This window comes from Thermobia domestica, chromosome 8 (assembly GCF_964235325.1).
Source record: "Thermobia domestica chromosome 8, izTheDome1.hap1.1, whole genome shotgun sequence".
Classification (NCBI taxonomy): domain Eukaryota; kingdom Metazoa; phylum Arthropoda; class Insecta; order Zygentoma; family Lepismatidae; genus Thermobia; species Thermobia domestica.
This window is the reverse complement of record NC_137461.1, coordinates 56552566-56575191: the sequence shown is the minus strand read 5'-3', so window position 1 is coordinate 56575191 and position 22626 is coordinate 56552566.

Here is a 22626-nt window from a genome sequence, read left to right as displayed (position 1 = left end):
CATGAACTGTGTACAGCTGTGCAAATTGTTTCGAGCAGCTCTTCAAAGTTCCATTAAAAAAAAAAAAAAAAAAAAAAAAAAAAAAACGCTGCTAGCTGTACCTCACAAGGGAAGTTCAGGAGAAAGCACTCGCCTGCAGAGAAACTAAGTATGCCATTTGAAGTCCCAATTCATGCTGATTATAACAAGCTAATAAAATTCCTGTACGGTTGAGAACGGTTCGAGATATTCAACTTGGAAGTTTATATGAGAAAATTAGGATATACGCATTTATACGCATTAAGTCAACATAATTAGTAACGAATATTGCCATACGAATTGAAAGCTATCGGAAGTAACAGAAAAAAAGTTTCGCAATAATTAACGGGTTTGTTAGATACAATTAGACATTACATTGTTCACAATAATCAAAGGTTAGAGATGAAAATTGATCACTGTTGTTCCTCTGTTTTATGAAGAAATGACGCAGGTAAAATACTCCCTTGCACCATGAACATTTTATATGTGCAATTGTTGCATCTGTCAAGAGAACAGTTCGCAGAACCAAAGCGAAAAGCAAATTCGACAAGTGATTCAAAAGTTATAGGCCTATAATTTGTTCGTAACCTGCTTTGCAGAACGCAAACTGAAACAATCCAATGTATCACGGTGTCGGAAGTGATTCGTATGGACACGAACTTTATTTGATTGTTTCGTTGGTACATTATAACGTCCAGATGAAGAAGTTTCATACTATGTACAAATCTCTTGCCATAATCTTTGATTGATCGGAATCAAAACACATCAAATGGTTGCACAAATCGTGTGCAATTCTTTGGTATCTTCTCAACCATGAGGTCTTTGCCATCCGTCATGCAACTCGTAATGGACAATTTGTCTGTGAATGGACCCCAGTGATCAAGCAATAGCAAGTTCAAACCATCAGGCTTCGCCATGGGTGAGAATACTTAACGCATTGAAACGTGCATACACTCATTTTCTCATATAAATTTCCAAGCTGAATATCTCGAACAGTTCTCAACGTACAGGAGTTTTATTACCTGTTATAATCAGCATGAATTGGTCCTTCAAATGACATGCTTATTTCTCTGCAGGCGAGTGCTTCTCCCAAACTTCTCTTGTCAGTTGGCTTCAGACCATCATATCCATTAAATAATACAATGAAACAATTAATATAAACAATGAAATGTGCAAATTGTACATATAACAGAAAAGGCAATTCCTTTATAAACATCCAAGTGTATGTCGTTCCACTTAGTGAGCAACTTTGTAACTTATAGGATGCCACATAGATTTGCTGTGATGATTACTAAATTAATCCCTACTAAATTAATTAATAGTCATAAATTTAGTATGAGGGATTAATTCCTCTCTTTCCAAATACAGTTTCTCCCAGGCTCGTGGCAGTCAGCACGCCGTCGTGGCAGTCAGCACCTTCATATTTGCAATCAGCGGCAATCGTGGCAGTCAGCACCAATAATTGGCTGTGGCAGTCAGCTAGAGACCTGCACGGGCCGAAATTTTCGGCCCGAGCCCAATCCAGCCCGAACGCACCTAGGCCCGGCCCAGCCCGGGCCCGAAAAGTTTAGGAGATTTTCGGCCCGAGCCCGGCCCGGCCCGATAAGTTTTTTAAAATTCTTGGCCCAAGCCCGGCCCGGGCCCGATAAATTTTAAAAGTTTTTGACCCGACCCCGGCCCGATAAATTTTTTAAAGTACTCAAATAATTAATAGTACTAAATTTGACCTGACCTCAGAGACCTTTTCTAAACTCTGATTTACAACCTGACGCTTGCCTCCCGAATGGTACCATTGCCTCCTAGAACTTTGCCTGTCATCGAGAGAACAAAAACTTCATTCCCTGTAACAAAAATCTAACTTAATTGATTTTTAGCATAAAGTGAAGATGGCAATATTGTTTAGCGACAGGCAAAACATTCCCACCCCTTCTTGTTATATTTTGAGTTCAGTGAAGGTCAAGGTCAAAGCTCAATTTACCGCATAATACCTGCAATCCTCTATACTGAAAGTGGAGCTGCTAAGAAACACAAACTGTAAATAACTGTTGCATTCTTTGTAACATTTTTCACGGACACATTTCTTCAACGTTTGGCTTTATTCCAATTATCGTTTAACGAAAGTCAATAATTATTAAAGAATTGCAATTGATTGGCCCCAGACCAGCCTGACCTGAAGAGAAATCGGTGTCGGCCAGCCCAAGCCCGGCCCGGCCCAAAGAAATAACAGTGTCGGCCCGCCCAAGCCCGGCCCGGCCCAAAGAAATAACATAGTCGGCCCGGCCCGTGCAGGTCTCTACAGTCAGCACCCGTGGCAACCAGCACCTAACCCTTGCCGTCATTTCACGTGCCGTCTACTTCACTAGCCACATGCCGTCTACTTCACTAGTCTGTCGTCAGATGGCGTTATTATAGCAGTCATCGAAAACACGACATTATTTATGGGATAAGCTGTTAAAATAATTGTAATTCTCGTCGTTTTTCCTTCTCAACCATTTACTTCCCTTCTAGGTCAAGTATCGAAAAAACGCTTAAACATGTGACTAATTATTTTCAATGAAAATTTCGTATGACAAATTTCATGTCACTAAACTTAAGAGATTTCTTGATATGGGGACCTTATTTCAAAAATTGTAATTCCTAAATCTTTTTCGTTCTCAGCACTTTATTTTCCCTTCTAGATAAAATATCAAACAAATCTGAAACACGTGTCTAATTATTTTAAATGAGAAGTTCACATAGCAAATTTTATGTTTCTAACCTTCAGATATTGCAAGATGTTTTAGTATCATTTCTTTACTCTATTTCTCCCTCTTTTCATCGAATTTTCAAAAATTTTGCCTTATCGGTACCTTATGTCACATGTATATACCCGGGGCACGGTGGCTCAGGGGTAGAGCACTCGCTTAACTCTGGTGCGTGTGGTTCCTGGTTCCTGGTTCGACTCCCTGCCAATTAAGATTGTAAAGAAAAACATCGTTTTAATGGGTTTTCTTACGGTGCTCCCGTTTCCTCCTGTATTCTCATTCCACCAATTCTTCTATCATCATTCATTTGCCTTTATTATCCCTCTCCCTTAGCCTAAAGGGTATAATCGTGGAACGTTAAACTGAAAGATTTCATTTCACTGTCATTTCTATGCACTCTGAAAATTGGAAGTTTCGAGGTTAAGCGGTTTGGCCTGGGTGTTGATTAGTCAGTCTGTAGCTCAGGATTACTTGTTATACAAGGTGATACTTTATAGGGTTTAAAACTTCAATCAGTTATAATTTTGTATTGGAACCACAAACAGACTTAGTTTATATGTCATTATGCTGCAAAACAAGTTTTTTTTTTTTTTTTTTTTTTTGACAAATCCATTTTGGCTCAATGTGTGCACCTGCGGTCATCCTGGACACATTCCAACCAAAGTCACTTTCCTGCCATATAGTAGCTAGCATTTCGGGAGTAACGTCCGCGATGGTTGTTGTGATGCGATGTTTCAGTTCATTAACATTATCAGGTAGGGGAGGGGTGTACATTTTATCTTTCACAAACCCCCACAGAAAGAAGTCAAGTGGCGTTTAATCTATAGACCGTGGCGGCCAGGCAATTGATCCACTAGGACCTATACACTGATCTGGGAAACGCTGATCAAGAAATTCTCTTATGTCTATCAGGTAGTGCGGCGGGGCGCCATCTTGTTGCCACCATAAGCGGCCATCGTGGTCATTTTTATCTAACTGTGGAACAACGAAGTTCTGGAGCATATCAAGATAGGCGATGCCGGTGATGGTGCACTCAGCAAAGAAGAATGGTCCATACACCTTTCCTCTGGACACAGCGCAAAACACGTCACACTTTAGCGCTCAAACACGAAGCAGCTCCACGTGCGCGTGAGGATTTTTCGTGGCCCACAATTGTGTGTGTTAACTCGGCCGGAAAGGTGAAAAGTTGATTCATTACTGAATACCACATTGTTCAAGAATGACTTATCACCATTAATGCGATCCAACATGGTAACACAGAATTCATGTCGGGTATGTTTATCCCCTTCACTCAGTGTTTGAACCAAGGACAGTGTGTATGACTTCATGGACAAACGTCTACGCAATACGAGCCAAACAGTGGTCTGAGGGATATCAGTTTCTTGTAATGCACATCGTGTAGATTTTCGAGGACTGTGGACAAAACTGCTTCTACCACATCGTCAGTGACGGGTGAGCGCCCTGGAGCCTTTGTGTGTCGCACAGAACAACGTGTTTCAACAAATGTCTGGTGCCATTTGTACACTGTTGGTCTGCTGGGTGGTTCCTTGCTATATTGTATGCGAAACTTACGCTGTACACTCGTTGCTGACTTCGTTCCTTCAAACCAAAATACGCATTTAGTTCACCAGCGAAAGTCTCCATTTTCAACGACTGACCAGTGGCGCCGCGTGTGGTCACCTCCGCAACTACTCATATAGCCTCGCTGTTCAAAGGGACGTTAAACTCAAAATCAACTCAACCACTTATTTTCAGGGGTAAGGGAACCTGTGTCCACCCTGTATATTTTGATAATGATTTGTTTGCAGTGCGGATATATAACTTATTTATATGTGATGATGTTCATGTGCAGTTAGGCCTATCTAGTAAGCCTAACCGAACACGGGAAGTCCCTGTTTAAATATTTACTCCAGCACACATAAGAAATTTGATAGTTGTAATACCATATTTTATACAACTGAAAACACGGGAAAACATATTGCATATGGTTTTTAAAAACTTTAGAATGAAAAAAAAACACGGAGAACGAACCTCTGAACAACAAAACCAGTTTTCAACTATTTTATTAACATGTTACTTATTTTCGAGTTATTTACGGCAAACTGCAAGATTTGCAGTAGTTTGATTTTGTCGGGAAAAATCTTTTTAAATATGTAACAGTGTTCGCTTTACTAGGTCTCTACTTATTTAAATATTAGGTTGGGCTGCCAAACTCCAATTCTAGATGCACATATTGTTGTTGTTGATATTAAACAAGAATGGAAAGTTGCAAGCAACAAATCATTGAGGAAACATAGTAGTTTCAAAGGAATAATTTACAAAATGCGAATTTCGTACTTCTTTTATTTTATGAATGCTCATTGGCTGTTGGCTATGACCTCATCACTTCTATGACGTCTTTCCTTGAGTCTACCTTGAAATCAACCTTCGATAAGGAACAGTCGAGGAAGGTTCATAAATGTGGATTTTTTTCAAGTGGTCCTTGAACTTCAAGGAGCACTTATCCGAGGAAGCCTTAAAGTCAAGTCAAGGAACAGTTCAAGGAATGTTTATAAATATGGGCCTTAGTGTTAGCAATAAACATTTCTTCTTGTAAATATGTTTATGAAGTGTCAAGCGATTCAAGTTTGCTGCTTCGCCCGATCTTCTAGGGCGATATTTATCCTATGTACCCATTTCTTATCACTTATAAGCAATTTCGATTATTCATATTGTACATATTTCTATGACAAAAATCACCCAATCTAGCTCATGTGACATTAAAAGTGACAATGTTATATCCCGCCATTCAATAACTGTGAGGTTTCGAAGCAGATCAACTGTTTTGATAACTGTTTGGGATGAAACAATAGTTCCAATTTTATACAGGAATTGCAAGATCTAAGTTCGAACGTACAATAAGATATTTAAACTTGCAGTTGGTGCAGAAGTTCGTAAAATTACAAATTTACCGTATTTATTAACTTTTCCTTGTTTTTGGTTTGTTAGCATCATCCAGAAAATAGTAAGAGTTATACCCTTTCATCTTGTCACCACTTTTCAAAATTTTGCCGTATTTTCTAAATTTATATTTGCTTTAATGTTTGGTAAATTGCATCATATACACTCATGCTCAAAAATTAAGGATAATTGCAGATTGTGGTACTACACAACGTGGCAGTACACAAAACTGGCGCTAATAGCATAGGCACATAGTGAACACAACATACGAACAAACGAAACATATCGGTACCACGGTATTGGTGATATCCACGGTATCTACGGTATTGGTGATAAGTTGAGAAACACATATGCTACACAACGCCACTGTTTCCTGCGCATGTACCCCGACATCAATAGGGTATATGATCACCATGTACACATACACAGGCCGCACGACGGGTTGGCATACTCTGGATCAGGTGGTCGAGCAACTGCTGGGGTATAGCCTCCCATTCTTGCACCAGTGCCTGTCGGAGTTCCTGAAGTGTCCTAGGGGTTTGAAGACGTGCAGCGATACGTCGACCAAGAGCATCCCAGACATGCTCGATGGGGTTTAGGTCTGGAGAACAGGCAGGCTACTCCATTCGCCCGATATCTTCTGTTTCACGGTACTCCTCCACGATGGCAGCTCGGTGGGGCCGTGCGTTATCATCCATCAGGAGGAAGGTGGAACCCATTGCACCCCTGAAAAGGCGAACATACTGATGCAAAATGACGTCCCGATACACCTGACCTGTTACAGTTCCTCTGTCAAAGACATGCAGGGGTGTACGTGAACCAATCATAATCCCACCCCACACCATTAAACCACTACCTCCATACAGGTCCATTTCAAGGACATTATGGGGTTGGTATCTGGTTCACGCCAGATGATAACCCGGCGAGAATCACTGTTCAGACTATACCTGGACTCGTCCGTGAACATAACCTGGGACCACTGTTCCATTGACCATGTACTGTGTTCTTGACACCAGGCTTTACGGGCTCTCCTATGAACAGGGGTCAGTGGAATGCACCTTGCAGGTCTCCGGGCAAATAAACCATGTCTGTTCAATCGTCTGTAGACTGTGTGTCGGGAGACAACTGTTCCAGTGGCTGTGGCAAGGTCCCGAGCAAGGCTACCTGCTGTACTCCGTGGCCGTCTGCGAGCACTGATGGTGAGATATCGGTCTTCTTGTGGTGTTGTACACTGTGGACGTCCCGTACTGTAGCGCCTGGACACATTTCCTGTCTGCTAGAATCGTTGCCATACTCTTGAGATCACACTTTGTGGTACACGGAGGGCCCGTGCTACGACCTGCTGTGTTTGACCAGCCTCCAGTCGCCCTATTATTCTACCCCTCATAACGTCATCAATATGTGTTCTTTGAGCCATTTTCTACACACAGTCACCATTAGCACGTCTGACAACATCAGCACACTTACACGCTGCACCGTACTCTGATATGCACCAACACACCTCTGCGTATTTGGACCGCTGCCAGCGCCACCGTGCGACGACCGCACCGCATGCACAGCACCGAATGGTCAAATGCACCGCATGGTCCTACCCCGATGTGATTTCCAACCGAAAACCTCCCACCTGAACGTTGTTTCACCATGTATCCACATTATCCGTAATTTATGAGCACGAGTGTAGTAATCTGAGCTTCTTTTTAAGATTTGTTTGAAAATCTTTCTTTCTCATTTTATTTTCATTACTTTCTAGTTCGCAGATATAATATATAGGCTATACGTACGTACTTACGAATATGAAATGGCCTTTTTTGGTGGAAGAAGAAAGATGTCCTTTAATATCTGTTACACACTACCTTTTCTGAAGCGCATCACAATTTTTGTTTGTTTGTTACGTTTATGCTGAAGCATATTCTTGTCATATTATTATCTTGTTTCGTTCTAGTTCATCGTTACTATTTTACAATAATTAACTATTTTTATCATTGATTAGGATCAATTTTTTGATCAAAAGATCCATTATATTTCAATCAAAAAATTTCTTGTAATCTTTATATGTGGAGAACTACATATATTGTAGCCAGACCCAAGCTATTAACTCATTATGATGTGCTTTTTCCGTAAAAAGTACGTAAACTCGATTTATGGACCGTTCAAAAATTTTGTAGTACGCCTTATATGTGGAGAATTATATACAGTGTAGCCAAACCTAAACTATCACTTAACTCAGTGACATGTATTTATTCCGCAAAAAAATACGAAAACTCGACTCAGGGACCGTTCAAAAATTTTGTGGCCTCTTATCTAAAAACTAATTATTGGCCAAGATCGCAATCTTTTGATCCCTTTTTTGGATCATTTCTAAAATTGTTGGCCAAGATCGCAATCCTTTAATGTGGATCATTCCTAAAATTCTTGTATTCTGTGTTGACGAAACGTATTAAAATTGAACTTAAAAAAAAATCTGATTATTCTTTTTTTTTTTTTTTTTTTTGGTAAAATTCTTTGAATAATACACATTCAGGTTAGTTTTATATATAATCGTAAACTGAAATAGGTAATTTTAAATTACATAAACAAGATTAAAGATTGATACATTTCGTCTCCAGAAGTAAGCTAAATATTTTTATTTGTGTTCCAGTCAGTGTTTCATTCAGAAAATTTGTTCCGGGAGGAAGCACACTTAGTATCTGGAGGAGCACATACTATTTTCACACGATACTATTCTCCTTATTATTATATTACAGACGTATTATTTTGGTCTCCTCCGGGGAGTACTCTCAGAGCTCCGGGAAGGGGAGGCAGTGCCTCCCAAAAAACAGATCTAGAAGAAACTGGTTCCAGTTAGCAGCTAATAGTGAAAAATATCCATTAGTGGAACAGAAGAATTCGCTTCTTAGACTTAAATATCTAAGTTAACTTTAAGGAAGATTTTCTATGGTGGTGTATCTTAATTTGACAATGGATCTGTGAAGGAATTGATTCGCGGAAGAAGTCTTCTTTTCCCTTCTGCTTTTTACCATCATGTCACAAAACTCCCATCATCACAAAATGGCTTACCAGATATGTTTACTATCAAAATTTCTGTACAATTAACCTGGCAGAGCTGCATATAGAGAATTGATTATGTTGCCTTTAACTTGCATTCCTGAGTTGGTATATCACATCATGTCCTGATAATCTGAAGATTTATTTAACGAATGATTTTCCCAATATATGTTATGTTGGTGTATGCAAATGTAATACTTCATCGTTGTCTGTAGTCACAGCGGTGAATCTGAAAGGAGAAAAAAAAAAGAGTGAACAGTAATTTGTTACGTAGTAAACATCATGAACATCATGAAATCATATGTGAACAATGAATCCATATCAAAAGCGATTGGTCCTACTCGCTGTCCCTTACTACTTTTGTTCTATGGCGATAAATGTTGAAACAGGAAATCATTAATTTGAACCATTTCCGGTTTGAATAGAAGCTTAACAGGTTAAGTGCCACCTGTATCGCAACAAAAACATCCCCCTATGGCCAAAATATATTTTCTTTATTTCTGGTTTCTGAGTGTTCTTCTAAGTAATAGTTTACTCATTTTAGGTAATTCTGTAGCATTGATATTATGTAGTATTGATATTTTCTTGTGGTGACACGACGGTCTCAGATGAAACGGAATAAAGATTTCATTGCATTTCATTTTAGGTTTAGGGGTCGTGTGAAATCAACAAGCCCCTCGCAAATTTTAGCTCATTGTGTACAGATTTTTCCGGGAAAATGCAAGTGCATAGGTTAGTAACGAGTTTAGTACAGCGGCAACTTATGCACAATTTGTTGTACTTTCACTCTACGTGACTTGTCTCGCTTCAGTTTTGAGTAACTTGAATGACTTCATACACCTTTGGGTAATGTCGTTTGTAAAACAAACATTAATTTTACAATGATATATTAATTATATTATAAATGATATTCAGATACAGAAGTATAGAAAACAATTAGTTAGATCAACGTAAAATGATTTTTTTAAACATGGGGTTTCATGCAAAAACACGATCTATTTTTGCCACTTTGGCTGGAGCCATGTAAGATCACGTTGAACTCATAATTCCACAGCCCAAGGCTATTTCTCGTACTAACAAGCCGACTACTATACAACACTGCAATATGTTTTAATATAAAATGTGAGATCAGTAAGTCACTACAGGCCATAAGCTAACAAGATGTTGTGTGAGACCGATCTGGCACCACGTGGCCGTAAGGAAATTTTATATGTGAGACCAACGTGGTCTCACGCGGCACTTAACCTATTGAGGGAGGGAATAGAATTTATTCTTGGCAAGCTGAATCGATTGCAAAAAATGCATCTCGATATCTTAACGTTTTTGTTCTACGAAAATCAGTATTGAAACCAAAAGTACTAGTAAATTCAACCACTTCCGATTTCGATAGAGTACTGAAGGTTGTGATGATATGTTCTCTTGTGACACTAAATCGATTGCTTGTTGTTATTTGTTTTCGTTTTTGTTTTATGGCGATAAACGTTGATACCGTTATTTGAACCACGTCTAATTTGAATAGAGGGTTAAATGAGGTGATAAAATTTATTCTTGGGACGCTGAATCGATTGCAGAAACTGCATCTTAATATATCTAACCGTATCAGTACTGAAATTCTAAGTAATAGTAAATTTAAATCACTTCCGGTCTAGGTAGAGTGTTGCAGATAATCGTATTATGATGTAACACTGAATCGTTTGCACAAGACCGCTTCTCACTGTCTCTTACAGTTATTATTCTATGCTGATAAATGTTGAAACCGAAAATTGGTAATTTGAACCACTTCCGGTTTGAATAGGCTAACGGAACAGGTGAAACCTTTAGGACGCTGAGTCAATTAAAAAAAAAAACTGATTTTCTTTATTCGTTATTGGTTTTGCTCTTATACCTGTCAACCGACACACGGAGAAACCGTTCTATGAGAGTATAGCATAGCATAGTTTGGAAGTTTAAAATATATCAATGTTCGATAATAATGATTACTGTAAATTTAAATGATTATTTCCAGTTTATTAGAAATAGTTCCATTCCATATATCCATATACTGCATTGATATTTTTAAAAATAGTGATTGACTTTATTAAATCGCCTGTATTTTACGTCGGACACGGTAACATTACGCATTGTGTATTGTGATCGATAGATATCAATTTTGAAATCGAATTAGGATAATCTAGTAATTGAATTTTCCATGTTATTTTTCGAGCAAGGTGGTGAACCAGTTAGGGCAAAGGCTTGACACTCAGTACGGATCATCTGGATGATCGGAGTCGTCGAGCTAAATGAAGTAACGTTGCGTGAACTTTGTAAGACGTTGCCGGTGAGAGCTTTGCTATTTCAAGTGTGCCCTAGGAAAATAGGTGAAATATACTTCGGCCCCGTTCCCGCCGCCCTTTTAAGGAGTAAACCTTCCTTTTGCTTTGGGGAAAAGAAATGAATGACCTCGACTGTGTTATCAATTAGTTATCTAGTCGTTTGATCTTGGTGTGCGAAGACCGTAGGCTACTTACGAGAACGGCTAACAAGACAGTGTACAGCGAAACCGTGGAGTGCACTTAGCGCCCGTAGATTTAGCGCCCACATATAATATCGTGTACTTAGCGCCCAGAAAATATTTGATGCTTATCAGTGTGCTAGGGTTGACCAAAGAGAGAACTAGTTTATATGTATAAATGTAGTTTCGTACTCAAATCATCTATCCCATCCCCTCTCTTTTGACGACTAAAGAACAAAAAATTTTCACTTGAAAGATCCTGCCTAAGGGGTTTTAAAACTTCCTGCACAATTGTCATGTCACTTTTAAAACCCCTTAGGCAAGTTGAAAGAAATGTGTTCTCTTCTTCCTCTTCTGTTCATCACCGTCAGCTCTAACACTCTGACTTTTCATGTACACCTGAAATTACGTACAATTTAATTACGACTTAAGAGCATTACCATATCACCTATGAGATTTTCATATATGGATGTGAATTCATGTGCCAGTGTTATTTTAAAATTTATATAGTTTTAAATAATAATAATTACACGCACCTTTATGCAAATACTACTGCATGGAAAACAGCAATTATTTATGCACATTGCATAACTTCATTTCCTATCGTAAATACAGGGTGTCAAAAAATTCAAATGCCAAAATTTGCTGGGTAATTCTTTATATCAAATGAAAATAAAACGTTCTAATGAACATGTGTCAAGTGTTATAAGCCGCCCTAAACGCAATCAACCACATTTTAAACCCTAGTTTAAAAATAATGGAACATATCGTAAGTAGTTAAAGAAATTCGGCAAGAACTAGTATTTCCTCTATCTAAATATCCATACAAGGATACACTTTTAACCCTAGGACCACGGGCGGAGATTAGGGGGCGGCAAAGGTGGCAGTTGCCCCTTCACTTTTTGAAATGTATATAGTTTCATTTGGAAATATAAAGTTTTGTATGTATTATTGGTTTATAGAATACAAATGGTGCCATAAAATATTTGCCGTTCCATGAGTACGTATTGGTTATCTTTCCGTGAAGTTAAGAAAGCTACAGTAATTGCGTTTTAAAAATGCCACTAAAAATGGCCCAAAAATTAAGCTGTTGGAGCGAGACAATTCGAGCGTACTTTCATTTCATCTTACAAGGGCTCGATATGTTAGTAAGCCGCTCTGGATCTAATTGAGATATCATTTCGCAAGAAAAGAAGTCCTTCACAAGTTATTCTTTAATTGCACAAAAATTGACAGTTCCTAAAACAGTTCTTTTCTTGAAAAATTGACAGTTCTTTTCTTCTTTCTTATAGTAAGAAATATTTTGATTTGATTTTTTTTTCAGTTTAACATCCTGTTCAGCAGCGAAACTATATGAGACGTGAACTTAATGATTAACGTAGAGTCCGAACCACGTGAGCTCCCTCCGGGAATTGAACCCAGGTCTCCCACGTCAAAGGTGCGTACGTTAACCGCTTAGCCACGAAGGAGCTCAGTAAGGAATATATAATTTTGCAGTGTAATATACGAGTTTAGGGGTGTACATATACAGTTTTGTTATACAATTAAATTTAGAAAATTCAACATAATTCTAGGTTTTAGGATTATTTTGTATAACTGGAATGTGGAGTGACTAAGTATTGTTGAGTTTTGAAGTATTCCAAGAAAATGAAAACTGTATCTAATGGCAACGAACATGTTTCGGGAAGCTGCAAAAATATTTCTTTGAAAGTCGTAGCATATGCTTGTAGTATTCACTGTCTTTCTAAGAGTAATAACACATATAATAACATGCGTGGAATTAAAAATATAAGTTGTTCATTAATTTCCAGTTTAAATATAACTTTTGCAGAACAAGCCTTATTATCCATTACTATGATTATTTGATTAATATTATCCTTTCTATTTATTTGTTTTGCAAATTTCTTATTAAATAGATCCCTAATCTGATCACACAATTTTCCAGACAGAATTTTAAGATGCATGATTTTATGATTTTTTGATTTCATGAGCAAGGAATCAGATCTCTTCTTACACCTTCGTTGTATAAGAGTACAAAGAGTTAGTATCTTGTGTTGCTCTTGTCAATTTACGTAACAAAATATGAAAAAGATATACGGCATTTTAACTGAAAAAGATAGTTATACAGTTATACAGCCTTTAGTCTATTAAACAGCCTCCTAATAGTTACACAGCCTTTAGTCTAACAAAGTGTTACAAGCAACCAGGAAAAGTAACATTGACATACAAATACTGTATTCAGATCATGTCTTGCCTCCCCCACTTTTAACGTCCAACCGCCGCCACTGCCTAGGACTACCAGGTGGGTCCATTGCACTCGTACGCATACTTTCTTTAATAATTACTAAGGCTTAGTAAGTATTGAAATTCTATGACATTTCCCTGGTTGTGTTCTTGTATTATGTTAAGTATTTTTTTTTTTTTTTTTTCATTTCCGTGAGTTAAGTGATAGTTTTTAAAATTTATAGCATTGGGTGCCGAGTGGGTCCATTAAACTCGAGCCTTAATGAAAAAATATGATAGATTCAGAATAGATTGAGATTGTGGCTCGTAGCGGAGTGAACGTTCTGATAATCTTCTAACTGTCCCAATGAAGTCAGATATAACATATTGCAACTTTATGTGTTATTATTTAGTTTGATTGATTTAATTATTTGCAATTTTGCTTATTTTAGTAGCAGCTTTTCTTTATTTATTCACTTATATAAGTCCATTGTCAGAAGCATAATAGTTGCTTTTGTCTATCAAACTGTATTAATTTTTCCATTGTATGCAGTTGCGTATCCAGGGGGAGTTTCCCGGGATATGAACTCCAAAGAACCAAAATTTTAAAAAGTTGCTAGAATAAAATCTAAATTTGTGCTTTCAGTCTCCACATTAACAAAAAAGTTTTCCGGAGTAGGACACTGACCCCCCCCCCGAATAGAAATCCTGGCTTTGCCACTGATTGTATGTAAAGTTTTGTTTATTGTTAGTGTGTTTTGATCATTGCACGTGGTAGACAAACAGATCACTAACAATACACGTCACTATTGATGGTAGAGGAGGAATATTTTTGGTAAATCAATAAACAATGAAGAAATTGATTCCCGACAGACGATAAGATATTAGCAGATTTATATACAAATGCAACTGAAGTTTTTAACTGAAAAAGATAGTTATACAGTTATACAGCCTTTAGTCTATTAAACAGCCTCCTAATAGTTACACAGCCTTTAGTCTAAAGGCCAGTCTACACCGTAAAAGATCTTGTACAAGATCTTGTAGCTGTCATAAAAAAAATCTTGAAACCCTATCATATTTCCCCGTGTATACATAGTCTTGATAGGGTCATAAAACATTTTTTCCAATTTGCAAGAAGTTCAACAGTGTCCAACTTTTTGGGCCGTCTTGCTTGCTACCTGCTATCGCCCTCCCGCTGACATAAAAGAAAATCCAGTTCCGCCGCTTCCGAAACAACGGTTTCTTTTGGGCTGGAGGGGGAAGAGCCAAAATACACATTTTTACGACTGCCAGGGAAAACAAGTGTCTCTTCTTTTGTTAACAGCTCGGTTCCATGAATGTAGGCATCGAAATAATTTAGCTTCCTCACAGATATGAAAATAGCATACTGAATTCAGGATGGTACTGCAAGCTAAATTCTGTAATCATAGCAGCTTTAATCGAAGTTATTATCTTTCACAATTACTAATTTTCATAATAATAATAATAATAATAATAATAATAATAATAATAATAATAATAATAATAATAATAATAATAATAATAATAATAATAATGTTTTTTTCGATAAACTGATTGTCACCAAATAATATTATATATATATATATGATGGATTAAATGGAAATTTGAACCGATGTACATAGTTTTCAGGGTTGTACTTGAGCAGAAATCTTTAGGTTTTGCAATTATTCTAATTATGCCTATATTTTGATTGTAGATAGAAGCTGCGGTGGCTCAGTGGTAGAGCGTTCACCACCGTTGCTTGGGGTATCTGGTTCGATCCCAGTTCGCGCCGTGTGGACTTTGTGGTGGACAAACACCATGCTCCTGGGTTTTCTCGGGGTTCTCCCGTTTCCTCCCACTTTTTTCATTCCACCACTTCATTCATATCTCATCACCGTCTCCTTTAGCCTAACCGGCATAACCGTGGGACGTAAAACTTAAAGACTTCATTTCAATTTTTCGCAATAATTCTGTTAGAAGAATAACTCTTTCTTTTAGTTTTATCATAAATTTTAGATGTTATTCTACTTGTTCTTCTTGGAAAAATACCTAGATACTATTCTCTTATTAGCAGCGTTATTCACATCTATATCAGTAAAAATGAATGTGATTAAAGAAAAAGAAAAGAAAAGAAAGAAAGCTAACTGCATAGAAATTGAAAATTGACTGACTCAGTTGCAAGTAAACCGTTTGACATTATAGCTGAAACAAAGATAAAACAAACTTACTTCGGTCTAGTATCAAGTCATTTCAATTATATTGTTTTCCAGAAGTTCACCTCCAACATGCTAAAGCTCGCAGTCAGGGGCGGCTTTAGGATTTTAATTTTGGGTAGGTCCGCTCCTCGCGTATGGATACATATGCACATTCGATTGATTAATGACAATAGGAAATTACCTGTACAGTAGTTGTTGATGCTGTTTATTAAATAATTATTTACCATTAATAGAAAAAGTGAAAATATATTTACTTTTTATTATATCTTTTAGTGTTTATATATTTTCAGTTTTATATATTTTTGGGTAGCCCCGTGTCTACCCGCTATAACCGCCACTGCTCGCAGTACGTAACAGGTTCCACATTTCACAGCCTCAAGACATGTTTGGCCATATATTAAGCAAACAATGCAAAAGGATGCGTAAGACGGCCCTGATCCCCCATTATCTGACCCTATGATTTGATTGAAACTACAAAAAAACATACAAGTATTTTGATATTGATATTGATATTTTGTATTGCTGCTATTTACATTGACAATATAAATATGAAAATCAAAGTATATATGATACTATTGCATATAGTATAGAATTATGTGTACACTGAGAAAAATCCGTTAGTCGGACAGCGGTATGTTGTACAAATATATGGAATCCTTACGATTAGTACGGAAATCTGTACGGAGATACGTTATCCATATACTACATAGTTACTGCCTTTTTTCTCATTTAGACATTATATCATGTCGCTGCAGGGTGTCTGACATCTAACAAACTTCCGTATACTACACATGTATACGTATATTATATACATCAGCTATATATTTCATACATCCATCTGTATGTGAGATTCTGACCGCCTATGGACAGTTGTTTCTTTCATCATGAGTGACGTCATTGAACAAAGAACAACTGTCGTTTTCTTGCGAGTCGGTTTATGCATATCGTATCATGGCATGGGAGGTCGTAACACCCCTTATTCTATATCTTCTACTTCGTGCTGTTAATACTTTACTACGCAACACGCTCTTATTAGTTTATTATAAGCTTCATATATTTACTAACTACCGAACGATATTTGTAGCCTCGGGCATTAAATTGGTGAATAATAATAATAATAATAATAATAATAATAATAATAATAATAATAATAATAATAATAATAATATGATGATGATGATGATGATGATGATGAGTCATTTACTGAACGAGGTTTGTTTACAACTAAAAAGAACAAAGGAAGGAAACAAAAGCCTGAGTAAGTACAACAGTTATTATAACATCAATTAAATATACCTTTAATTACCGATTACTTTAGTATAACTTGCTTTAAGTTTAATATATTAGTAACATGTTAACGTGACTTATGCTTGATGATGAGATAGGTGATAATGGTTGAATAAAGTTGGATGCAACAGGAGAATCCCAAGCACACAGTGTTTGTCCACCAAAAGCTCACTTGACAGTGGCTGAAATTGACCTATGGACCAAACGCATAAGAGCTGAGCGCTCTATTGGGTCCAAGTGCTTTTCGTGAAACACTGTGAAGGGAGGGAATCAATTTTGTGAAGATAGGCGAATAGCACAGAGAGTTGAGGCACCAAATGTGATGAAGGGGGAGTTACTATCAGTCAACTTCACTTAATTTTACTATGCATGCAGATTCACTAGCTTATCTGATCTACTTTTAAGCGCGTAACGTTCCAGTTTTGGATGTTCGAAATCTGAAAATATCGTGTTGATAGGTTTTGGCCATAAATACTTTCAATATAGAAAAGTAATTCACGTGAAATATATTTACGACGTTAGAAGGTCCGTGGCATTATTTACATCTCATAGTTTATAAAAGATATAAATAATACAATGTATATATATACTGTATGCTGTAGACTTATAACATGAATAAAGGTTTGCAATTTTATTAATAGAGGCAGCAATGGCTCAGTGGTAGAACATTTACCTCTGGTGCATGGGGTTCTTGGTTCGATCCCAACTCGCGCCACGTGAGCTTTCTGGAGGACAAATATCGTGTGCATGTTTTTTCTCGGGATTCTCTCGTTTCCTCACACTTTCTTCATTTCACCATTTCATTCATTTCTCTTCATCACTGCCTCTTTTAGCCTAGCCAGCATATCCGTGGGATGTAAAACTTAGAGATTTCATTTCATTTCATTTTTGGAGTAGTGACTTCGACTTTATTCAGCGGAAAGTCAAAGTTTGGTTTGGAAAAAATCATCGAAATTAATTTTATTTCTTCGGAAAATTCGATTACGCCGTTTTAGTGTTTTAAGTTCTTCTAATGTCCTTTTAACACGCAACCACCTAGTCATGTTACTGCATGTAAAGGATTGCTTAAATTGGAGCTTTTGTATAGGGCAACTGTAGTTGCTTCCTCTAAAACTGTAGTTGCTTTCTCTATTATTAAATAATGAGTTACATAGCCCTATTTTAGATATCGTATTTGAGGCAAGAGATTAAATTTCCAGTAATTCTTTCACAGAAATATTATCATATAGGAAATTTTGTCACGGTTATTTTTCACCTTTGTTGAACTAAATAGAGGCAAAGCATAAGCGTCTTTAAATATAGCCTTATGGAGCTATTGAGAAGTGAAACATGGATGGTGGACGGCATTTTTTCAATGGTTCCTTAAAAAAAATCACGTATATGTTATTTGAAGTAAGACTTCCTTTACTAGGTGTAGGCCTACGCCTTAATGCACTGCAACACTCAAAATTCATATGAAGAACTGTTTCGTGTGGTGGTGCATCAGTGCAATGAATTTAGTGAATATCCAGACTCTGTAACTGTGGTTATGGATTTCAAGATAGAGGAAATGCGGCTGTAAAAGCAACTTTTGGAAATTCAAGTCGTATACACCGTTGGGTTTTTCATCTGACTCAGTCAACATGAAGGAAGGTCCAAGAGCTTGGACTCACAGAACGGTACAAGAGCAATGAAAATATTCGTCTATTTTGCGAGAAAACGAATGGATTGGCATTTCTTCTCATAGCAGATGTGCATCAATTAATACAAGAGAATTCAGAGGAAGAGCTGGAACTTCTGGACTATTTTGATAGTACTACGTGTCCGACGCGTATTGCCGTGTTAAAGCTTGGTCTGGGAATATTCGCTTACGTAATGTGCCCCTTCTATATTCCCCAGACACTTGGAATGTTCACCAAGCCACCCTGAACAGCAACTAGGACAAATAATATTCGTGAATCGTGGAACTAGAAGTTTCATCATTTGGTAGGAATGTCCCACCCAACTATTTGGAAGTTTATTCATGGTATTCAACAAGTTGAAGAAACGGTTTCAACTGCGCTTCATCAAGATGCTGTGGGTCAACCACCAAAAGAGAAAATTGGAAGAGTGTTTCAGATTTTGCAGAAACGACTCCAGTCTTTGTGCATAACGTATAACACTGGAACTAAATGTTTGAAAAATTTTTGCTTGTTGTTTCTTATAATGATATGAATAATAGAAAGTGGACATGTAAAACACTTATTGCATTATAAATAGTTATATTTTGTTTGCAATTTTCTGTTCTGAACTTTTGATATTGGCAAAACCTACTATTTGTAAATAGTGATATGTAAATCCATTAGCCGCCCATTTTTCCTGTGCTTTTAATATTTGCTGAACCTGACATTATGGTTTTCATTTCTGCTTGTTCTTGCGTCGAGTATCCGGGACTTCGATTTTCCAGAGTCGAATACCAACTGAATTGTTTTCCAAGTTTGATTAACCCTGGAAGTCCAAGCTTTTTTTTTTTTTTTTTTTTTTTTGGTCTCAAGTAGGTCCAACAAGGGAGGCTTCTCGAACCCACAGAATAAAAGTGAGATTTTTAAATTAAGTGAGAATTTTAAATTAAAATACGAACTCAAATGGGGAAGCGGTAATGGGTGTTCAAATGTTTTACCGAGAGTATTTTAGAAATCCCTTAAGTAAGGGACGTGAAATTCGGCATATCAACTCCTTGTTATAAATAGCTGAACACATGCTGCAGCGTTGTCAAAAATTTCGATGTTGAAGAGGGAATGAAGGCCAATTTCTTTAATATTTCAAATTTTGCGATTCTTTGTTTAGAAAAAGGTCAAATGTAAGGATTTTTTTTAAATAGGAGGTGTGTAATTCTGTATTTGAACTCTTAATTAAAAATAGTGAATATCTGAAAGCCACATAAATGTGAAGAAAAATACAATATATAGATAGACTTCATTCAAGTGATTCAGGTAAACCCATTTGTCATCCAGGCAGAACCCTGTAATGAGAAGGTTCACTATTTGTCCACTAGAGCGCAGTGCTGCATGGGTGGAAATGTCTTTCTTGCTTTCAAGAAGTTGATATGTGTAGACAGTAAATAGAAAGATTGGGTTTCAAGATTTTTTTATGACAGCTACAAGATCTTGTACAAGATCTTTTATGGTGTAGATTGGCCTTAACAAAGTGTTACAAGCAACCAGGAAAAGTAACATTGACATACAAATACTCTATTCAGATCATGTCTTGCCTCCCCCACTTTTAACGTCCAACCGCCGCCACTGCCTAGGACTACCAGGTGGGTCCATTGCACTCGTACGCATACTTTCTTTAATAATTACTAAGGCTTAGTAAGTATTGAAATTCTATGACATTTCCCTGGTTGTGTTCTTGTATTATGTTATTTAAGTATTTTTTTTTTTTTCATTTCCGTGAGTTAAGTGATAGTTTTTAAAATTTATAGCATTGGGTGCCGAGTGGGTCCATTAAACTCGAGCCTTAATGAAGAAATATGATAGATTCAGAATAGATTGAGATTGTGGCTCGTAGCGGAGTGAACGTTCTGATAATCTTCTAACTGTCCCAATGAATTCAGATATAACATATTGCAACTTTATGTGTTACTAGCAGCGTTCACCCCGCTTCGCTGCGGTCACCCTGGAACGCAATAAACTTTGTTACTTAGATAATTTTTACTTTTTCGCTTTCAAGTGATATGATAAAAACCATAGAAGAATGTTAACATTATATCGCCTGTCATTTATGTTAACCCGCCGAGTGACACGGTCATGTGGGTTGCATATAAATACGGTTAGATTTAGCTATGATGAGCTAACAAAGGATTTGTACGTTATGGACACTTGAATGGTCAATTATCTCAAGACACTGGTAATTAAAAATTAAAGTGATATGATAAAAACCATCTAGGGTCCAAATCCTAATAACCCCCCAAAAATAAAAGAAATTGGTTCAGCCGTATTAGCGTGATGAGGTAACAAAGGATTTGTGCGTTCTCTTTTATATATATAGATTATTACTAGCAGCGTTCACCCCGCTTCGCTGCGGTCACCCTGGAACGCAATAAACTTTGTTACTTAGATAATTTTTACTTTTTCGCTTTCAAGTGATATGATAAAAACCATAGAAGAATGTTAACATTATATCGCCTGTCATTTATGTTAACCCGCCGAGTGACACGGTCATGTGGGTTGCATATAAATACGGTTAGATTTAGCTATGATGAGCTAACAAAGGATTTGTACGTTATGGACACTTGAATGGTCAATTATCTCAAGACACTGGTAATTAAAAAAAAAAATTAAAGTGATATGATAAAAACCATCTAGGGTCCAAATCCTAATAACCCCCCAAAAATAAAAGAAATTGGTTCAGCCGTATTAGCGTGATGAGGTAACAAAGGATTTGTGCGTTCTCTTTTATATATATAGATTTAGTTTGATTGATTTAATTATTTGCAATTTTGCTTATTTTAGTAGCAGCTTTTCTTTATTTATTCACTTATATAAGTCCATTGTCAGAAGCATAATAGTTGCTTTTGTCTATCAAACTGTATTAATTTTTCCATTGTATGCAGTTGCGTATCCAGGGGGAGTTTCCCGGGATATGAACTCCAAAGAACCAAAATTTTAAAAAGTTGCTAGAATAAAATCTAAATTTGTGCTTTCAGTCTCCACATTAACAAAAAAGTTTTCCGGAGTAGGACACTGACCCCCCCCCCCGAATAGAAATCCTGGCTTTGCCACTGATTGTATGTAAAGTTTTGTTTATTGTTAGTGTGTTTTGATCATTGCACGTGGTAGACAAACAGATCACTAACAATACACGTCACTATTGATGGTAGAGGAGGAATATTTTTGGTAAATCAATAAACAATGAAGAAATTGATTCCCGACAGACGATAAGATATTAGCAGATTTATATACAAATGCAACTGAAGTTTCTTGTTCAGGTACCGATATTGAAATGAGACGTTGAGTAGTTTTCTTATCCAGAGGATTGGTTAGAAGTTTGAAGCGTAGCACCTATAGCTAATGGAAAAGCACGTGCTAATGCAAAAAGCAAAACTCCGGAGAAAGGCGATCCTACATGGGCTGCCTTATGTTTTGATGACAACATCGGCGCTATTAGAATACCTGATGATGAACTGTTCCTAATTTGTGAAGTTGCAGATTCTTCACACACTCTGCAATATAATTTTATTCTTACATATAATATTACTGTAGACGAACAATTTCTCATTTTTTGCGTGCGCTGTCTCTTTTGACAATATATACCCAGTAAGATCACCCATTACAAAACACAATGCACAACTATCCTGAAGTGGTCACTTCTAGAGCGGAGGAAAAACTCAAAGTTATCATATATTACAACACAACAAAATCACACGTTCACACTAACAATCATATGGCTCGCTGTTAGATTACAAAACAATGAACAAAATGGCCTATGACAGTATTTTACATAACTGATGTAAGTGCACTCAACACTTATGGTATTGTGTCATCAAAGCGTAATTTCAAACGAGAAACAGACATTAAAAAAGTTTGAAATGCCGTAAATTCTTCATTTCGTCTGGTTAGTAGTTCGCCAACGTTGAGAAAAAAATCACAGAGAATGGAAGCTTCCCTGCATACTTTAAGAGGAACAGTCTAAGAAATTC